Here is a 12,055-nt window from a genome sequence, read left to right as displayed (position 1 = left end):
AATCAGATCTGCGTACCACGGCCGACGCGGCCAGTCCGGAGCCACCAGGATCACTCTGACGTGAAAGAGAGAGATGCGTTGTAACACCCGACCTATCATGGGCCAAGGTGGGAACACATACAGAAGGGAATGTGGAGGCCATGGGAGAGCTAACGCGTCCACCCCCTCCGAGCCCTTCTCCTTGCGTCTGCTGAAGAACCGAGGCAACTTCACATTGCGGGACGAAGCCATGAGATCCAACTCTGGCAACCCCCAACGACGGACTAGCAGGCCAAACGCTCGAGCAGACAACTCCCACTCGCCCGGATCTAGAAGATTTCTGCTGAGGAAGTCCGCTTGCACGTTTTCGTGACCTGCAATGTGTGCCGCCGACAGAAGCGGAACATGCCCTTCTGCCCACCGAAACAATCTCCTTGCCTCTTCGGCCAACGGCGGACTCCGGATGCCCCCCTGACGATTGACATATGCGACCGCCGTGACACTGTCCGAAAAGATCCTGGTCGGCCTGTCCTGAACCAGGGACTGAAAAGCCTGCAGCGCCAGCCTGATCTCTTTTAATTCCAGCAAATTGATGGGCCACTGGGCTTCCTCTAAGGACCACACCCCCTGCACCGAAGCTTGCAGGCACTGGGCCCCCCAGCCCCGCAGACTGGCATCCGTTGTCACCACCACCCAATCCGGCGTGGCCAACGGCATGCCCCGCCACAGATGCAGCTGGTGTAGCCACCACTGCATGCTGCGAGCCGCCCGAGGACTCCATTGGAGACGCAAATTGTAGTCCAGAGAAGCTGGGGACCAGCGAGAGAGAAGAGATTGTTGTAAGGGCCTCATGTGGCACCGAGCCCAGGGGACCACCTCCAGAGTCGCTACCATGGAGCCCAGAACCTGTACATAATCCCAAATCCGAGGTCTGGGCGACCCGAGAAGTAGGCGAATCTGAGCCTGAAATTTCTCTCCCCGGTCTCAGGGTAGAAATACTTTCCCCAGGGCCGTGTCGAACCTGACCCCCAGATGCACCAAAGACTACGACGGGGACAGAAAACTCTTGGGAAAGTTGACGATCCACCCCAACGACTGAAGGAGAGAGATTACTCTCTGAGTGACCGACAAACTCTCCTATCTGGACGAGGCGCGGATCAACCAGTCGTCTAAGTAAGGGTGTACCCGAATACCTTCCTTGCGTAGAAAGGCTGCTACCACCACCATGACTTTGGAAAAGGTGCGGGGAGCCGTTGCCAGGCCAAAGGGCATTGCCCGAAACTGATAATGCTGGCCAAGAATCGCAAACCGCTGATACCGCTGATGCGGAGGCCAGATCGGGATATGGAGGTACGCCTCCTTGAGATCTAGGGACGTGAGGAACTCTCCCGGTCGTACAGCCGCAATAACCGAGCGTACCGTCTCCATCCGGAAATGGCGAACACTGAGAAATCTGTTGACCACTTTGAGATCCAGCACCGGTCTGAATGACCCCCCCTTCTTTGGTACAATGAAGTAAAGAGAATATATCCCGCAGCCTACCTCTTCCGGGGGCACCGGTACCACCGCCCCCAGATCGAGCAGCACCTGAAGAGTCATGCGGACCGCATTTCCCTTGGCCGCCCCATTGCACGGGGACACCAAGAAAGAATCTACGACGGGAGAGGCGAACTCCAACTTGTACCCTTCTTGAACAATGTCCAACACCCACTGATCTGACGTGATTGTGGCCCCCTCCGCCCGGAACGCCGAAAGCCGGCCCCCTAAGGGAAAGGCGGAGGGAGCCAAGCCCCCGTCATTGTGGAGTGCGATTTGCTGGGGTACGCGTTGGCTGACCTGAAGAGGGTTTCGTCGTACGAAAGGAACTCCTCTGCTGAAACCTAGGTCTCGACGCAGAGAAAGAACCAGATGCAGATCTGAAGAATGGTTTACCAGACCTGGATCTCCTAACATCCCTGAAGCGCGGTCTAGACGATGAGGACCTCACCGGGGGCCTAGCCCTATCCTCCGGTAAACGCTGTGTTTTGGTATCCCCAAAATCCTTCACCAATTTATCTAAGTCTTCTCCAAACAATAAACCCCCTTTAAAAGGGAGTCTCACCAGCCGAAGCTTGGATGCTGCATCTGCCGCCCAATGACGGAGCCATAAGGATCTGCGCGATACCACCGAAAGAGACATCTGTTTCGCAGACGCCCGAATAATGTCATATAAGGAGTCTGCCAAATAAGCCAAGCCTGACTCCAAATCAGCCAGTTCCGAAGGGACAGAACCCCCAGACTCCATTAAATTATCGGTCATCCCTTGCGACCACTGCAGACATGCTCGCGCCGCATAAGAGCTGCAAATTGCGGCCTGTAAGGTAACCGCCACTACTTCAAAGGACATTTTTAGTGAAGATTCAATCTTCCTATCCTGCGCATCCTTTAGTGTAACCCCCCCTTCCACCGGCAAGGTAGTCTTTTTAGTTACCGCTGCCACCAAAGCGTCCACCCTGGGTAACCTAAACTTATCAAGTTCGGTCGGGTCAACCGGATACAAGAGCCGCATGGCTTTTGCCACTCTTAAACTGGCCTCCGGCGTATCCCATTGCGCCGAGATCAGCTCCTGCATGGCTTCATGCACCGGAAAGGACTTAGGTGGCTTACGGGTACCTGCCATCAGGGGGTTACCCGACACCTTAGCATCTTCCTGAGAAATATTCAAACCCTGCAATGCTTTAGAAATCAAGGAAGCAAGTTCTTCTCTATGAAACAGACGGAGAGCGGAAGGATCATCAACTTCCCTACCTGGGGGATCCTCTGCTTCCCAATCTAAGACCTCCCCTTCCTCCAAAGATTCAGGAAGAGAGAAAGGGGATAATGGAAGATTACCTTCTGCGTCCGCAGTCGCGAGTCTGCGTTTCTTTGCCCCCTGCGACCGCCCAGGCGACAACATAGGACCCGTAGACGGCCCGGGATTATTACAGTTCAAACCAGTAGAGGTCGACGGCCCAGGGAGGGACGGACCGGTCACCGGCACTGATTGGGCAGGCTGTGAGCCCTGCAGCAGAAATGCTCGGTGCAACAACATAATAAATTCAGGTGAGAAGGAACTCAAACCAAGTGCCGCTGACCCGCCCTGATGCATGCCTGGGCGCGAAGCCGCGACCTCCCCTAGCGGTCCCGGCTCCCCGAACGCCGCTGACCCCACCCCCCCTCAGCCGTGGAAGAGTCTTGCCGCACCCCCGAGTCGCCCTCGAGAACCGGGGACGTTGACCGTGCCTCTCTGACACGGGAGATGGCTATATCACAAGCCTGCAGGAAAGCATCTTCTGCCGGTGTATCCGAACACCCGGCAGAACAGAAGCCCGACAGTGCTCTGCGCTTCCCACAGCGCGAGCACCGCTGAGTAGCTTCCGCTGCCATCTCTCCAATCGGCGAACACAAAAACTTTTTTTTTTTTTTGCACACACGCGGCGACACGCCGCCGACCGCCGACTCCGCCCCCCAGCTACCGCGGTCTACGAAAACGAACAACCGACTACTGAACCAACTGAAGCAGAAAGCAAAAAACTTACTCACCAACCGGTCCCCCGCTCAAACTGAAGCCAGGTTACAGCTGGTAATTGCACTGAAAGCCGACTCGAAAACAGCACGGCTCAGCACAAGCAGGAAGTCGTTTTTTTTTTTTCACTGGAATGAAGAAACCAAGAAACAAAACTCCTGCAGTGGCCCAAAGAACCCGCTCAAACCAACGGAGGGGAGGGTGGAGAAGGGACCTGGGAGGGCCCAGGTGTAGCCCCCAAAGCCGGCACTGCTCAGCCAGGCACCCCTGTCCTGCTGAAGAGAACTAGTCTCAACAGAGGAAGCCACAGGAACACCACATCAACCGGCACCAGCCAGAATCCAGGAGCTAGAGAGTAAGCTCCATCCCTGCTGGGAGATAGAGCAAAACTGAATCAACAGGAGGAACACCAGGCTTTAAGGCCAACTGTTAATCAGTTCTCTATCTCCACCTGCTGGTCAATGTGAGCTATACCCACTAGTCTCTGGATTCATCTGCTGCTTTGCTATGGAAGGTGGGACTTGAAGGGGGTATGTATTGGGGTTCTTTGAGGGTATGTGGGTGCTACCTTTGTGTGGGTTCAGAGAAGCATCTTGTGTGTTGGCAGCCATCTGCGGAGGATTACACTTCCTATAGGCTGAAACCTTACTCAGGAGTCGGATGTTATCATAAAAAGTATCAGCTACATAATTCACTCCCTCAAACATGTAGAGACAGGACTACCAAACCTCCAAGAAACTAGTCTAGTATGACAGGCCTGTGCCAAGGTGGCAGCAATTGCTGCAGCCTTGATACCCAAAGCCAGCGCTTCAAACTGTCTTAAGGACTATGCCTAACTTACTGTGCTGTGCGTCCTTTAGCATAACTCCACACTCATTGGAAAGGGAGATGTACTTGGTCATTTGCATTACTGTGGAGTCCACCTTCAGCTGTACAAATAGTTACTGGAAATCCAGAGCCATAGGATAGAACCTAGACATAGCTTTAGTCACCTTTAGAGAGCCTTCAGGTGAATCTTATTGGTCAGTGATTAAAGAAATGATATCTGGATGAGCAGGAAAAAAAGTTTTGTCTGTATTAATGCCACATAGAGCACTGCGAGGTGGAAGGCTGCTTGGCATTGACCTTCAACATAGAGAGGGTATCAGAAATGACATGGGAAACGGAAGCAGATTTGAAAGGGCAACGTACTGAGCAATCAACACAGTCCATCACCACGCCTGTCCCCTGGCTACCAAACTCTGTAAGGGATCCCAAATCATCCAGAAGCAGACATATGATGCCAGATAAAATGGCCCATCCACAGCATCCACTATCTCCTCCTCTCCCTAAGAGATCCCACGTGCCTATTAGACACAATGTCTGCGCCACCACTACCTGATGCCTATTCCATGCATTTACCACCCTTTAAAAAAGTATTTTCTTAGATTACTCCTGAGCCTATCATTTTTTAACTTCATCCTCTGCCCTGCGACAAAGACATGGAAAGGGACTTCCAACCATTCTAGTCCTGGCTCTAGGAGCAGGCATGGTTTAAAATGGAGATACCTTCCTAATCCTGTTAAGTAGGCTTTCCATAAAAGGCTGAAAGAGAAAAAAAGCCAACCAACCCCAAGAACAAAACCAAAAAAGCCTTGCCATCGGAGGACACGAAGCTCCTTGTACAATCCTGTACTGGGGGACTAGGAGATTCGTCCACCACCACATGCTTGTATTTCACCACACTGCTGCTCAGATCTTCTGAGCAGGCTCTTCTCCCCTTAGACCAGATCTTCTGGGATTTTGGGGGTTCCAAGGCCTTGGAGGACTTAATAGGGGCCAAGCCTGAAGCTCCTGCCCCTTCCCTCTCGCACCCCACGGCATGAGGAATAAGGCCGCTCCTAAAACAGAAAATCTGTGTAAAAAATGCAGGATCCATGGCTAGAATGGCCTGGGGCATCCATGAGGTGAACTCAGGCAAAGCAGGTGGGTCTGAGGCAGAAAAAAATTTTTTTTTTTTTTTTTTTTTTAAACCTTTTTAAAAGATACTACAAGGCTCACTATCAGAAATTTATGCCAAAAATAGGTCACCCGAGCAAAATTAAAAAAAAAAAAAACAATTTTAGGGTTTTGGAGGAGGAAGGACTGAAGCCTAACCACAGAAACCCTTACAATTAAAATTTTCAGATCCCCCGATTTCCCCAAAGGGAATAATAGAGAATACTCACTGTCACTTCTGGTCCCTGTCAGCTTGTAGCAGCCTGCCTGCAAGGAAAAAAAAAAGAAAGATTTCTGCCTCCGTTATTGTCAAAACTAGACTGTCAATGGAAATTTTCTGCTTGCTGGTCGAACAGACCTTGATCAGACTCCCACCCCCAAAATTCCCCAGAGCACTGGAGGAAGAAACTTTGCAGCTGGCTCCCTGATACCCAGAAGGCAGTTACACAGGAGCCTCACAGTCTGCATTCAAGCCCCTGATTAAATAAGCAAGTGAGCAGCTCCCAAAGCAACAGACCCTAAACTCCTGAAGGGACACAAAAGCAGATTGGCTCCACAGATACTTGATGAGATTGACCTGGAAAGCACAGTTACTTACTGTTTTGTTTTACCGTATTTTCACGCATATAACGCGCGCGTTATACGCGTTTTTACCTACCGCGCATACCCCTCGCGCGTTATATGCGTGAGCGCGGTATACGAAAGTTTTCAAACATAGTTCCCACCCCGCCCGACGCCCGATTCACCCCCCCAGCAGGACCACTCGCACCCCCACCCCGAACGACCACTCGCACGCGCTCCCACCCGCACCCGCATCCACGATCGGAGCAAGAGGGAGCCCAAGCCCTCTTGCCCGGCCGACTCCCCGACGTCCGATACATCCCCCCCCCCCCCCCCGGCAGGACCACTCGCACCCCCACCCCGAAGGACCGCCGACTTCCCGACAATATCGGGCCAGAAGGGAGCCCAAACCCTCCTGGCCACGGCGACCCCCTAACCCCACCCCGCACTACATTACGGGCAGGAGGGATCGCAGGCCCTCCTGCCCTCGACGCAAACCCCCCTCCCCCCCAACGACCGTCCCCCCCCAAGAACCTCCGACCGCCCCCCCAGCTGACCCGCGACCCCCCTGGCCGACCCCCACGACCCCCCCACCCCCCTTCCCCGTACCTTTGGAAGTTGGCCGGACAGACGGGAGCCAAACCCGCCTGTCCGGCAGGCAGCCAACGAAGGAATGAGGCCGGATTGGCCCATCCGTCCTAAAGCTCCGCCTACTGGTGGGGCCTAAGGCGCGTGGGCCAATCAGAATAGGCCCTGGAGCCTTAGGTCCCACCTGGGGGCGCGGCCTGAGGCACATGGTCGGGTTGGGCCCATGTGCCTCAGGCCGCGCCCCCAGGTGGGACCTAAGGCTCCAGGGCCTATTCTGATTGGCCCACGTGCCTTAGGCCCCACCAGTAGGCGGAGCTTTAGGACGGATGGGCCAATCCGGCCTCATTCCTTCGTTGGCTGCCTGCCGGACAGGCGGGTTTGGCTCCCGTCTGTCCGGCCAACTTCCAAAGGTACGGGGAAGGGGGGTGGGGGGGTCGTGGGGGTCGCCAGGGGGGTCGCGGGTCGGCTGGGGGAGCGGTCGGAGGTTCTTGGGGGGGGGCGGTCGTTGGGGGGGGGGGGGGTTTGCGTCGAGGGCAGGAGGGCCTGGGATCCCTCCTGCCCGTAATGTAGTGCGGGGTGGGGTTAGGGGGTCGCCGTGGCCAGGAGGGTTTGGGCTCCCTTCTGGCCCAACTACCAAAGGTACGGGGAAGGGGGGTGGGGGGGTCGTGGGGGTCGCCAGGGGGGGTCGCGGGTCGGCTGGGGGAGCGGTCGGAGGTTCTTGGGGGGGGGCGGTCGTTGGGGGGGGGGGGGGTTTGCGTCGAGGGCAGGAGGGCCTGGGATCCCTCCTGCCCGTAATGTAGTGCGGGGGGGGGGTAGGGGGTCGCCGTGGCCAGGAGGGTTTGGGCTCCCTCCTGGCCCGATATTGTCGGGGAGTCGGCGGTCCTTCGGGGTGGGGGTGCGAATGGTCCTGCCGGGGGGGGGGATGAATCGGACGTCGGGGGGGGGGTGAACGGAGAGTCGGGACAGCGCACGGAGAGGCGGGGCAGTGCACGGAAGTCAGGGGGGTGAACGGAGAGTCGGGACAGCGCACGGAAAGTCAGGGCAGTGCACGGAAGTCAGGGGGGGTGAACGGAGAGTCGGGACAGCGCACGGAAAGTCAGGGCAGTGCATGGAAGTCAGGGGGGGGTGAACGGAGAGTCGAAACAGCGCACGGAGAGGCGGGGCAGTGCACGGAAGTCAGGGGGGGTGAACGGAGAGTCGGGACAGCGCACGGAGAGGCGGGGCAGTGCACGGAAGTCAGGGGGGTGAACGGAGAGTCGGGCAGCATGCGCGGTATAATCGTGAGCGCGTTATACCAAAGTTTTTGTGCTTATCATCGTGATTTCTGCGCGCTATACACGTGTGCGCGTTTTATACGGGTGCGTGTTATTTGCGTGAAAATACGGTATCTGTGGACAGCACACAGATTTTCTCACATAAATGTGACATTCACGGAGCCCGGTACGGATAGTGCAAAAAGTGCACTCACTAAGTTTCTCAAGCAGCTTTGAGACTGCCCGCACCACACACATACAAATGCCTTCCCACCCAACATCAGCTTTCTTATGAAAACTGAGGAACTGCGAGCAAAGAAGCCAACCAGGGGAGGCGAGAGGAATGTGAGAATATCTGCTTGCTGTCTCCAAATAACACCTGTTACGGTAAGTAACTGTGTTTTATCCTAGGACAAGCAGGCAGCATATTCTCACATGTGGGACTCCCTAGCTTATTGAATGGGATGGTGGGAGAGTTGACCATTATAAAGAAAATTAATTCTGTAAAACTGCTTAGCCAAAATGACTCATCTGGAATAGAATGCTAGACAGTAGCGAGATGTAAATGTGTGAATTGAGGAACAAGAAACTGCTCTGGATTCATCTGCTCATAACAAGGAAACAAACACATCTAACAAGACTAAAGACAACTTATTTGCCTTTCACAATACACAGCAGTATATATAAAATTATTAAAGTGTTACCAATGTCATAATAGTAGATATAGATATGTGTTATAATCCAAGAAACGGGCCAAGTTTTAAAGGAAAAATTATGTTCTTACCTGTTAATTTTCTTTCCTTTAGACGCAGCAGATAAATACAGAGACTAGTGGGATAATACACATCTACCAGCAGGTGGAGATAGAGAACTGTAACATGTGGTCCCATTGGTTGGCACGCTCTCTGTATCCCAAGTATTGCTCCTTGCCTAAGCATCCGGAACCAGGAACAGTGTCTAGCAATAAAAAACTTCTTTCCCAACACAAAGTGCAAATAGAACAATAGAGAACACAACTACCAACTCAAACAAACTGCTGAAACACGCAAATTACACACACGGCGAGCAAATAGGCAGAAGGGTGGGGCTCTGGATTCATCTGCTGCGTCTAAAGGAAAGAAAATTAACAGGTAAGAACATAATTTTTCCTTCCTTATCAACAGCAGCAGATGAATCCAGAGACTAGTGGGATGTAGCAAGCAATCCTCAATCCGGGTGGGAAGCGAACGCCACCTCCGCAATAACCGAAGCCCCAAAAGCCGACTCTGCACGCACCGCCACATCCAACCGGTAATGCTTCGAAAACGTATTCCGAGAAGACCAAATAGCCGCACGACAAATCTCCTCCAAAGAAAAACCTCTGGACTCCGCCCAAGAAGTAGCCATCGCTCTAGATGAATGAGCATGAAGTTTGTCCAGCAAACGCTTACCCGACATCAAGTAAGCAGAAGCAATGGTTTCCTTGACCCATCGAGCAATGGAAGCCTTGGACACTGCCGTACCCTTGTGGTGGCCCGCGAACAACACAAAGAGGTGATCGGAACGGCGAAAATCATTAATAACCTAGAGATAATGCAAGAGAATCCTACGAACATCCAGCAAATGCAGAGAAGAGAAATGCCGGAAAGTCGGAAGGAAGAGAGATTGGTTCACAGGAAAGGAGGATATCACCTTAGGCAGAAACGAAGGCATAGTTCTGACCGACACCCCAGAATTCGAAATCCTCAAAAAGGGATCTCTACAAGACAACGCCTGTAACTCAGACACCTGCCTGGCTGAAGCCGTAGCAACCAGAAAAGCCGCTTTTAACGTCACATCCTTCAGAGAAGCATTTGTCAACAGCTCAAATGGCGGCTTTTGCAACCACCCAAGGACAACCTTAAGACTCCACTTCGGACAGATCTTTTTAACGGGAGGCCGAATATGTTTAACCCCTTTGAGAAATCGAACGATATCAGGTTGCAACGCTAGGGAAGAACGAGTCATCCAGCCCCTATAGCAAGCAATAGCAGCCACTTGAACTTTCAGAAAATTATAAGCCATACCTTTGGTGACTCCTTAAAGAAAAGAAAGAATGGTAGAAAGAGAAGCTTGGAAGGGCAAAAGCCCCCGAGCAACACACCAAGAATCGAAAACCCGCCAAACTTGAGCATACGAGGCAAAGATAGATCGCTTTTTCACCTGAAGAAGAGTGGAAACCTGTTCGGAATATCCCCTACGTCTCAGCCACGACCTTTCAAGAGCCAGGCCGTAAGATCAAAGTGGGACAGATTTTCCATGCTGATCAGACCCTGAGTAAGCAAGTCCTTAGTCACTGGAAACGTCAACCGATCGCCTGCTGACAGATGAACAGGTCTGCATACCATGGACGACGTGGCCAATCCGGAGCCACCAGGATCACCGTGCCGGAAAACTGAGCTATGTGATGCAACCTATCATCGGCCACAGAGGAAACACATAAAGGAGACAACTTGGAAGCCAAGCAAGAGCCAACGCGTCTACCCCTTCCGACGTCTGCTCCCTGCGACTGCGACTACTGAAGAATCAAAGAAGCTTTGCATTGTTCGACGAGGCCATGAGGAGAGTTCCCATTCTCGAGGATCTAGAAGATGTCTGCTGAGGATGTCCGCCTGAACATTGTCCTGACCCGTAATGTGTGCCGCTGACAGCAGAGATAAAGTTCTGCCCATTGACGGAGAACCATGGCTTCGTTTGCCAGCTGAGGACTTCAGGTACCCTGCCTGTTGATGTATGCCACCGCTGTGACACTGTCCAAAAAAAACCCGTTGGTTGGCCCTGAATCATGGGCAGGAATGCTTGGAGCGTGAGCCGAGCCACTCTCAATTCCAGCAGATTGATGGGCCACTGAGCTTCCTCTGAGGTAGATAGGCCGCTGTCCAGGCCTACCTCTGTAATGATACCTCGAACACTATATACTGGCTTCAATAAGTATATATTTATTTCGTCAATCAATAACAGCTTACAAGAATAGATCATATAGTATATAGTGTAACAGAAGGTGATACAGAAGGTGACCTCTAGGCCTAGAGGTCCTCTGATGTCTGTTCTGACCTTTCCTTCCTAAAGGCCTGGTTTTTATACATTTCTTAGTGGCCAACACCACGTTGGTTTACATCACATGATACATCCTTATTGGCTATTTACTTCCTAACTACATTCATTTATTGGCTATTCTTACCTACGTCATGTTACATGTCTACTCTGTTTTCCGTAAAGCCTACCTTTTCCCCGAAATGCCTGTTTCCCCACCATATTAGTATTTCCGAGCACAAGCCCCCCTCCCAACTCTAAACATCTCCGATACTTTCCATTAGATGATATTTCTTATGAATTCTTTCTTCTGAGAATTCTGTCTTCTGACCACAGTCTGTTTATCTCTTTATGGTATCTGGCTGGGTGGGCCTTGGTGTAAAACCACAGCTAGCCCACAGCCTCAGGACCTGTTGCTTTTTCTCTAGTTTTATTCCTACTGTAGCTAATTGAACTCATAAAACAGCGTATTTCTCCATCTTTGCATGTTCTTCAGTTAATGGTGAAATATCTTTCCATAGTTAATCTACTGTTTCTATCATCTGCAGAGATAGATAAGGTAGATGTCAGTTGCAGGGGGTGAGAGCAGATTTTCTGTAAAGAGCAAAGTGATCTTTGTCCTTTTCCCATCCCCCTTCACCTGTCCAATGCCAGGACTTATCTTGGGATGTATCTCACTTCACCTGGCTAATGCCAGGACTTTATCGGGATCAGAGCTTCTATGCTCTATCCTCTCTCATCCCCTCTTCAAAGCCCCGCCAGGTGGCTTTGACCCCTGTTCATTCGTTGAGGAGTTAGTTTGTATCAGAAACTGTTCATTATGGGCCCAGGGCTATGTGCTAGGAATCACTCACGGAAAAGGAAAGAGACAAGTACCCACCCTTGCTATGCTATCGAGGACAGAGCAGTATAACATGTCGTAGTGTACTTATTGCTTATAATACTAGGCTAAGCAGTCAATGATTCAGATTTTTGTGTAAAGCAGAAATCATGAAAGCATTTGAATGCTGCATTAAAATTTATACCTGCCGGGCTGTGATAGAAACATCAGCATAACTTACTGATGTAGTGGGGATAGGTGGTGACTCGTGGGAGGGGAAAT

The 12,055-nt window shown here is 52.1% G+C and overlaps 1 protein-coding gene across 13 annotated transcripts in view; it reads right to left on the bottom strand.

Annotated features, from left to right (window-relative positions):
* CNOT1 (CCR4-NOT transcription complex subunit 1) overlaps nucleotides 1–12,055 on the bottom strand; it is a 1,050,915-nt gene that overhangs the window by 981,755 nt on the left and 57,105 nt on the right. For 12 of the 13 annotated variants that reach the window (XM_033940598.1, XM_033940586.1, XM_033940591.1 and 9 more), the window contains exon 3: nucleotides 5,731–5,767. The exons of the other annotated variant lie outside the window; for it this stretch is intronic. The gene's annotated coding sequence lies outside the window, so the exon portion shown is untranslated. The remainder of the gene's footprint in view (nucleotides 1–5,730; nucleotides 5,768–12,055) is intronic. 13 annotated transcript variants of the gene reach the window in all.

Source organism: Geotrypetes seraphini, chromosome 4 (genome assembly GCF_902459505.1).
Source record: "Geotrypetes seraphini chromosome 4, aGeoSer1.1, whole genome shotgun sequence".
Lineage (NCBI taxonomy): Eukaryota > Metazoa > Chordata > Amphibia > Gymnophiona > Dermophiidae > Geotrypetes > Geotrypetes seraphini.
This window is presented reverse-complemented; position numbering and strand designations above follow the sequence as displayed.